The sequence below is a fragment of the Amphiura filiformis genome, chromosome 2, assembly GCF_039555335.1.
Source record: "Amphiura filiformis chromosome 2, Afil_fr2py, whole genome shotgun sequence".
Taxonomy (NCBI): domain Eukaryota; kingdom Metazoa; phylum Echinodermata; class Ophiuroidea; order Amphilepidida; family Amphiuridae; genus Amphiura; species Amphiura filiformis.
In genome coordinates, this window is record NC_092629.1 from 31,646,846 (window position 1) to 31,656,338 (window position 9,493).

The following is a 9,493-nucleotide window of genomic DNA, read 5'->3' on the forward strand; positions in this document are numbered from 1 at the left end:
TCTCCAGAGGTCAAAGTCTAAAGACTTTAAAAAAGCAAAATAGGTACGACCTATTAACACAGTGTAGCGCAATAAGGTAGTATTTTGTTAGCTACCTGTGTTTGCAATGATAACGGTCTGAATCGTACGTCAAGAAAACTGATCACTTGACAAAAACTCCCTTAAAAGGGAATGTGACTGGCATTTTGATTTTGGTTCCTTGGACCACATCAAAAGGTTGTCATGATGGGACAAGGGGTATGTTTGGTTGAGGGGTGGGGTATTAGAGAGAGTGTGGTCCAGTCTGATGGTTTTTTAGAGAGAGTGAGGGTCTGATGGGGTATAAGAGAGAGTGAAGGCTTGGTAGGGTATTAGAGAGAGTGTGGGCCAGTCTGGTGGTGTTTTAGAGCGAGTGAGTGTCTGTTGGAGTATAAGAGAGAGTGAGGGTCTGGTGGGGTACTAGAGAGAGTGTGGTCCAGTCTGGTGGCGTTTTAGAGAGATTGGTGGTCTGATGGGGTAAAAGAAAGAGAGTAAAGGCTTGGTAGGGTATTAGAGAGAGTCTGGGCCAGTCTGGTGGCGTTTTAGAGAGAGTGAGTGTATAGTGGAGTATAAGAGAGAGTGAAGGCTTGGTGGGGTATTAGAGATAGTATGGGTCAGCCTAGTGGTGGTTTAGAGCGTGTGAGTGTCTGGTGGAGTATAAGAGAGTGTGGGCCAGTCTGGTGATGTTTTAGAGCTAGTGAGTGTCTGGTGGAGTATAAGAGAGAGTGATGGCTGGGTGGGGTATTAGAGAGAGTTTGGGTCAGCCTGGTGGTGTTTTTTTGAGCGAATGAGTGTCTGGTGGAGTATAAGAGAGAGTGAAGGCTTGGTGGGGTATTAGAGAGAGTAGGGTCAGCCTGTTGGTGTTTTAGAGCGAGTGAGTGTCTGGTGGAGTATAAGAGAGAGTGAGGGTCTGGTGGGGTATTAGAGAGAGTGTGGGCCAGTCTGGTGGTGTTTTAGAGCTAGTGAGTGTCTGGTGGAGTATAAGAGAGAGTGATGGCTGGGTGGGGTATTAGAGAGAGTTTGGGTCAGCCTGGTGGTGTTTTTTTGAGCGAATGAGTGTCTGGTGGAGTATAAGAGAGAGTGAGGGTCTGGTGGGGTATTAGAGAGAGTGATGGTCTGGTGGAGTATAAGAGAGTGAGGGTCTGGTGGGGTATTGGAGAGAGTGTGAGCCAGTCTGGTGGTGTTTTAGAGCGAGTGAGTGTCTGGTGGAGTATAAGATAGCGTCAGGGTCTGGTGGGGCATTAGAGAGATTGTGGTCCAGTCTGGTGGTGTTTTAGAGAGATTGATGGTCTGATGGGGTATAAGAGAGAATGAAGGCTTGGTAGGGTATAAGAGAGAGTGTGGGCCAGTCTGGTGGTGTTTTAGAGAGAGTGAGTGTATAGTGGAGTATAAGAGAGAGTGAAGGCTTGGTGGGGTATTAGAGAGAGTATGGGTCAGCCTGGTGGTGTTTTAGAGCGAGTGAGTTTCTGGTGGGGTATCAGAGAGAGAGTGTGGTCAGTCGTGTGGTGTTTTAGAGAGAGTGATGGTCTGGTGGGGTATAAATGAGAGTGAATGCTTGGTAGGGTATTAGAGAGAGTGTGGGCCAGTCTAGTGTTATGAGCATTACATGTACATATCAAATGAAAGTTTAAAACAAGGGGTTTCACATGGTGCTCACCAAGGTTTCGTTTGTGAATAGGGGAAGGGGGTTATTAGGTGTGGTCACGGGCATAGATATTCGTGTTTGGTCAAACACAACTGTGGTTTCTAGTTATCTATGCCCGTGGTAACGGGGCATAGATATTCTGCTTATGCTCTTTATTCTTCTCCTCCTCTTTCTTCTTCTTCTTCTTCTTCTCCTTCTCAAGACGCTTCCTTTGCACTCCTCTAGCTCAAGAACTAAAGTAGCTTCGGGGCCCATACTTGGTATAATGATGGCCCATGACCCCTAGATACATCCTAGGGTACCCCCGACCCCAAAGGTCAAAGGTCATGGGCTACAGGGGGCAATATGTGTAAAATTTGAAACATATCTAGCTCAAGAACTATAGCGCCCTCAGGGTTCATACTTAGTATAATTATGACCCATGACCCCTAAAAGTATAATATGTTAGCAGTGACCCCAGAGGTCAAAGGTCATAGGCTACAGGGAGCAATATGTGTATATTTAGGAATGTCACCATCTCTACGTAAGAGGTATATAGGATGTCAACCTTGAAGGTATATAGGATGTTAGCCTTGTGCTCATCGCGCTATTGCCAAGGATACTTAAATCAGGATGTGACAATAGCTTATTAGCATGTGTCCAATTGATTCTTATGTATATAGGTATTGTTATAAAGCTATTCCAGATGGAGTATGTAAATTCAATGGAACAGCCATTAAAGGGACACTCCGTTTGATTTTTTTTTTGCATGGAACATGTTTATTGATTTATTTAAGGAGGAGCGCCCTCAAGGGTTTACACAGCAAATGCAATTAAAGGTGCATTCCTTGATTTTCAAGTTAATATTTTAATATTTGAGTCAGTATAATACTGATAGCCCTTTTAGAATCAAAAATATTACAGAGTGTCAGGGTGGATTAAAGGTGTCATGGTAAGTTAAGGGGGTGTTAGGGTGATGGAACAGCCATTAAAGGGAATCCGTTTTGGAATTAAAGGGGTATTGAGATTTTTTTTTTTTTTTTTTTGTTTGGAACATGTTTGTTGCATTATTTAAGGAGGAGCGCCCTCAAGCGTTTACACAGCAAATGTAATTAAAGGGGTATTATTTGATTTTTAATAAATTAATTTTAATTTTTTTCGTTGGTATACTGATAGCCCTTTTAGAATACGGGGTGTCATGATGGATTAAGAGTGTCATGGTGGGTTAGGGTGGGAAACACGGGCATAGATATTCGTGTTTGGTCAAACACAACTGTGCCATCTAGTTATCTATGCCCGTGGAACGGTGGCATAGATATTGTATTTGTTCTGTTTAGTTATCTATGCCCGTGTTAACGGGGCATAGATATTCTGCTTATGCTCTTTATTCTTCTCCTCCTCTTTATCTATGCCCGTGGAACGGTGGCATAGATATTGTATTTGTTGTGTTTAGTCTTCGACTTCTTCTCCTCCTCCTTCTCCTTCTTCTCAAGACCAGTTCTTTGCACTCCTCTAGCTCAAGAACTAAAGTAGCCTTGGGGCCCATACTTGGTACAATGATGGCCCATGACCCCTAGATACATACTAGGGTACCCCCGACCCCAAAGGTCAAAGGTCATGGGCTACAGGGGGCAATATGTGTAAAATTTCAAACAGCTCTAGCTCAAAAACTATAGCGCCCTCAGCGTTCATACTTGGTACAATGATGGCCTATGACCCTAGAAGTATGCTATGCTAGCCACAACCCCAGAGGTCAAAGTTCATATGCTTTAAAAAGCAAAATAGGTACGACCGGTTAACACGGTGTAACGCAATAGGTAGCATTTTGGTAGCTACCTGTATTTGCAATGATGAAGGTTTCAAATATACGTCAAGACGTACAATGGGGTTAAGAGGTTAACCGCTTAAAGGGACACAATGTTTTGGGATTAAAGGGGTATTCTCCAGTCTGGTGGTGTTTCAGAGAGTGAGGGTCTGATGGAGTATAAGAGAGTGATGGCTTGGTGGGGTATTAGAGAGAGTTTGGGCCAGCCTGGGGGTGTTTTAGAGCGAGTGAGTGTCTGGTGGATTATAAGAGAGAGTGAGGTTCTGGTGAGGTATTAGAGAGAGTGTGCGCCAGTCTGGTGGTGTTTTAGAGCTAGTGAGTGTCTGGTGGAGTATAAGAGAGAGTGAGGGTCTGGTGGGGTATTAGAGAGAGTGTGGTCCAGTCTGGTGGTGTTTTAGAGCTAGTGAGTGTCTGGTGGAGTATAAGAGAGAGTGATGGCTGGGTGGGGTATAAGAGAGAGTTTGGGTCAGCCTGGTGGTGTTTTAGAGCGAGTGAGTGTCTGGTGGAGTATAAGAGAGAGTGAAGGCTTGGTGGGGTATTAGAGAGAGTATGGGTCAGCCTGTTGGTGTTTTAGAGCGAGTGAGTGTCTGGTGGAGTATAAGAGAGAGTGAAGGCTTGGTGGGGTATTAGAGAGTATGGGTCAGCCTGTTGGTGTTTTAGAGCGAGTGAGTGTCTGGTGTAGTATAAGAGAGAGTGAGGGTCTGGTGGGGTATTAGAGAGAGTGTGGGCCAGTCTGGTGGTGTTTTAGAGTGAGTGAGTGTCTGGTGGAGTATAAGAGAGAGTGAGGGTCTGGAGGGGTATTAGAGAGAGTGAGGTCCAGTCTGGTGGCGTTTTAGAGAGAGTGATGGTCTGGTGGAGTATAAGAGAGAGTGAGGGTCTGGTGGGGTATTGGAGAGAGTGTGAGCCAGTCTGGTGGTGTTTTAGAGCGAGTGAGTGTCTGGTGGAGTATAAGATAGCGTCAGGGTCTGGTGGGGTATTAGAGAGAGTGTGGGTCCAGTCTGGTGGTGTTTTAGAGAGATTGATGGTCTGATGGGGTATAAGAGAGAGTGAAGGCTTGGTAGGGTATAAGAGAGAGTGTGGGCCAGTCTGGTGGTGTTTTAGAGAGAGTGAGTGTATAGTGGAGTATAAGAGAGAGTGAAGGCTTGGTGGGGTATTAGAGAGAGTATGGGTCAGCCTGGTGGTGTTTTAGAGCGAGTGAGTTTCTGGTGGAGTATAAGAGAGAGTGAGGGTCTGGTGGGGTATCAGAGAGAGTGTGGTCCAGTCGTGTGGTGTTTTAGAGAGAGTGATGGTCTGGTGGGGTATAAATGAGAGTGAAGGCTTGGTAGGGTATTAGAGAGAGTGTGGGCCAGTCTAGTGTTATGAGCATTACATGTACATATCAAATGAAAGTTTAAAACAAGGGGTTTCACATGGTGCTCACCAAGTTTTCGTTTGTGAATAGGGGAAGGGGGTTATTAGGTGTGGTCACGGGCATAGATATTCGTGTTTGGTCAAACACAACCGTGGTTTCTAGTTCTTCTTCTTCTTCTCCTCCTCAAGATCAGTCCTTTGCACTCCTCTAGCTCAAGAACTAAAGTAGCCTCGGGGCCCATACTTGGTACAATGATGGCCCATGACCCCTAGAAACATCCTTTGGTACACCTGACCCCAGAGGTCAAAGGTCATGGGCTACAGGGGGCAATATGTGTAAAATTTGAAACATCTCTAGCTCAAGAACTATAGCGCCCTCAGGGTTCATACTTAGTATAATTATGACCCATGACCCCTGAAAGTATTATATGCTAGCAATGACCGCAGAGGTCAAAGTTCATAGGCTACAGGGAGCAATATGTGTATATTTAGGAATTTAGGTACATAGGATGTCAACCTTGTGCTCATCGCGCTATTGCCAAGGATAATTAAATCAGGATGTGACAATAGCTTATTAGCATGTGTCCAATTGATTCTTATGTATACAATGTATATGTATTGTTATAGAGCTATTCCAGATGGAGTATGTAAATTAAATGGAACAGCCATTAAAGGGACACTCCGTTTTGGGATTAAAGGGGTATTCAGATTTTTTTTAAATTTTTTTTTTTGATTTTTTTTGCATGGAACATGTTTATTGATTTATTTAAGGAGGAGCGCCCTCAAGCGTTTACATAGCAAATGCAATTAAAGGCGCATTCCTTGATTTTCAATTTAATATTTTAGTCAGTATACTGATAGCCCTTTTAGAATCAAATATATTATGGGGTGTCAGGTTGGATTAAAGGTGTCATGGTAAGTTAAGGGCTGAGGGGGTGTTAGGGTGATGGAACAGCCATTAAAGGGACACTCAGTTTTGGGATTAAAGGGGTTTTCAATAGCTTATTAGCATGTGTCCAATTGATTCTTATGTATACAATGTATATGTATTGTTATAGAGCTATTCGAGATGGAGTATGTAAATTAAATGGAACAGCCATTAAAGGGACACTCCGTTTTGGGATTAAAGGGGTATTCAGATTTAAAAAAAAAAAATTTTGATTTTTTTTTTGCATGGAACATGTTTATTGATTTATTTAAGGAGGAGCACCCTCAAGCGTTTACATAGCAAATGCAATTAAAGGCGCATTCCTTGATTTTCAATTGAATATTTTAGTCAGTATACTGATAGCCCTTTTAGAATCAAATATATTATGGGGTGTCAGGTTGGATTAAAGGTGTCATGGTAAGTTAAGGGCTGAGGGGGTGTTAGGGTGATGGAACAGCCATTAAAGGGACACTCCGTTTTGGGATTAAAGGGGTTTTCAGATTTTTTATATATTTTTTATTTTTTTTGTATGGAACATGTTTGTTAATTTATTTAAGGAGGAGCGCCCTCAAGCGTTTACACAGCAAATGCAATTAAAGGGGCATTCCTTGATTTTCAATTTAATATTTTAGTCAGTATACTGATAGCCCTTTTAGAATCAAACATATTACAGGGTGTCAGGGTCGATTAAAGGTGTCATGGTAGGTTAAGGGCCGAGGGGGTGTTAGGGTGAAAGTCATCACGGGCATAGATATTCGTGTTTGGTCAAACACAGCTGTGCCATCTAGTTATCTATGCCCGTGGAACGGTGGCATAGATATTGTATTTGTTGTGTTTAGTCTTCGGCTTCTCCTCCTTCTTCTCAAGACCACTTTTTTGCACTCCTCTAGCTCAAGAACCACAGTAGCCTCGGGGCCCAAACTTAGTATAGTGATGGCCCATGACCCCTAGCATCATCCTAGGGTACCCCGACCCCAGAGGTCAAAGGTCATTGGCTACAGGGGGTAATATGTGTAAAATTTCAAACAGCTCTAGCTCAAGAACTATAGCGCCCTCAGGGTTCATACTTAGTATAATGATGGCCCATGATCCCTACAAGTAACTTATGGTAGCCTCGACCCCAGGGGTCAAAGGTCACAGGCTACAGGGGCAATATGTGTAAATTTTTAAAACCGCTTTAGTTCAAAAACTATAGCGCCCTCAGGGTTCATGCTTTGTAAATGATGACCCATGACCCTTAGATATTTCTTGCACTAACATCGACCCCAGAGGTCAAAGGTCATGGACCACAGTGAGCAATATGTGTAAAATTTCAAACAGCTGTAGCTCAAGAACTACAGCGCCCTCAGGGTTCATATTTGGTACAATGATGACCCATGACCCTTGATGTATTCTATATTAGCCGCATCCCCCAGAGGTCAAAGTCTAAAGACTTTAAAAAGCAAAATTGGTACGACATATTAACACAATGTAGCGCAATAGGTAGTATTTTGTTAGCTACCTGTGTTTGCAATGATAACGGTCTGAATCGTACGTCAAGAAAACTGATCACTTGACAAAGACTCCCTGAAAAGGGAATGTGTAGGCATTTTGATTTTGGTTCCTTGGACCACTTCAAAAGGTTTTCATGATGGGACAAGGGGGATGCTTGGTTAAGGGGTGGGGTCACGGGCATAGATATTCGTGTTTGGTCAAACACAACTGTGGTTTCTAGTTATCTATGCCCGTGGAACGGTGGCATAGATATTGTATTTGTTCTGTTTAGTCTTCTTCTTCTTCTTCTTCTTCTTCTTCTTCTTCTTCTTCTTCTTCTTCTTCTTCTTCTTCTTCTTCTTCTCAAGATCACTTTTTGCACTCCTCTAGCTCAAAAACCAAAGTAGCCTCGGGGCCCAAACTTGGTATAGTGATGGCCTGTGACCCCTAGCATCATCCTAGGGTACCCCGACCCCAGAGGTCAAAGGTCGTGGGCTACAGGGGGCAATATGTGTAAAAATTCAAACAGCTCTAGCTCAAGAACTATAGCGCCCTCAGGGTTCATACTTAGTATAATGATGGCCCATGACCCCTAGATGTAACTTAATGTAGCCTCGACCCCAGAGGTCAAAGGTCACAGGCTACAGGGGGCAATATGTGTAAATTTTTTCAAACTGCTCTAGCTCAAGAACTATAGCGCCCTCAGGGTTCATGCTTGGTACAATGATGACCCATGACCCTTAGATATTTCCTGCAGTAACGTCGACCCCAGAGGTCAAAGGTCATGGGCTACAGTGAGCAATATGTGTAAAATTTCAAACAGCTGTAGCTGAAGAACTACAGCGCCCTCAGTGTTCATATTTGGTACAATGATGACCCATGACCCTTGATGTATTCTATATTAGCCGCATCCCCAGAGGTCAAAGTCTAAAGACTTTAAAAAGCAAAATTGGTACGACCTATTAACACAGTGTAGCGCAATAGGTAGTATTTTGTTAGCTACCTGTGTTTGCAATGATAACGGTCTGAATCGTACGTCAAGAAAACTGATCACTTGACAAAAACTCCCTTAAAAGGGAATGCGTAGGCATTTTGATTTTGGTTCCTTGGACCACTTCTAAAGGTTTTCATGATGGGACAAGGGGGGTGCTTGGTTAAGGGGTGGGGTCACGGGCATAGATATTCGTGTTTGGACAAACACAACTGTGGTTTCTAGTTATCTATGCCCGTGCAACGGGGCATAGATATTGTATTTGTTCTGTTTAGTCTTCGGATTTTCCTTCTTCTCCTTCTCCTTCTCCTTCTCAAGATCAGTCCTTTGCCCTCCTCTAGCTCAAGAACTTGAGCTAGAGGAGTGCAAAGGACTGATCTTGAGAAGGAGAAGAAGAAGAAAGAGGAGGAGAAGAATAAAGAGCATAAGCAGAATATCTATGCCCCGTTAACACGGGCATAGATAACTAGAAACCACAGTTGTGTTTGACCAAACACGAATATCTATGCCCGTGTCTTCCACCCTAACAACCTTAACCCACCTTGACACCCAATAGCCCACCCTAGCATCCCTTCACCACCTAAACCTACACGGATACCTCTTAACCCACCATGACACCCCCCCCCCCCCCGGGACACCCCCAATACACTTTAGACAAAATTTGAGCATTTTTATGCTAATTAGCTAATTTGCATATCTCAAAACAGAAGCGTCCAATGAAAAAATAAATCGCCTATAGGTTGTTGCTCATGAAATTTGTCACATTTTGGTACCAATGACGATACACTTTGGACCAAATTTGAGCATTTTTATGCTAATTAGCTCATTTGCATATAACTCAATACAGAAGCGTCCAATGAAAAAATAAATCGCCTACAGGTTGTTGCTCATGAAATTTGCCACATTTTGGTACCAATGACGATACACTTCGGACAACATTTGAGCATTTTTATGCAAATTAGCTAATTTGCATATAACTCGGGGCCCATACTTGGTATAATGATGGCCCATGACCCCTAGAAACATCTTTTGGTACCCCCGACCCCAGAGGTCAAAGGTCATGGGCTACAGGGGGCAATATGTGTAAAATTTGAAACATCTCTAGCTCAAGAACTATAGCGCCCTCAGGGTTCATACTTAGTATAATTATGACCCATGACCCCCAAAAGTATTATATGTTAGCAGTGACCCCATAGGTCAATGGTCATAGGCTACAGGGAGCAATATGTGTATATTTAGGAATGTCACCATCTCTACGTAAGAGGTATATAGGATGTCAACCTT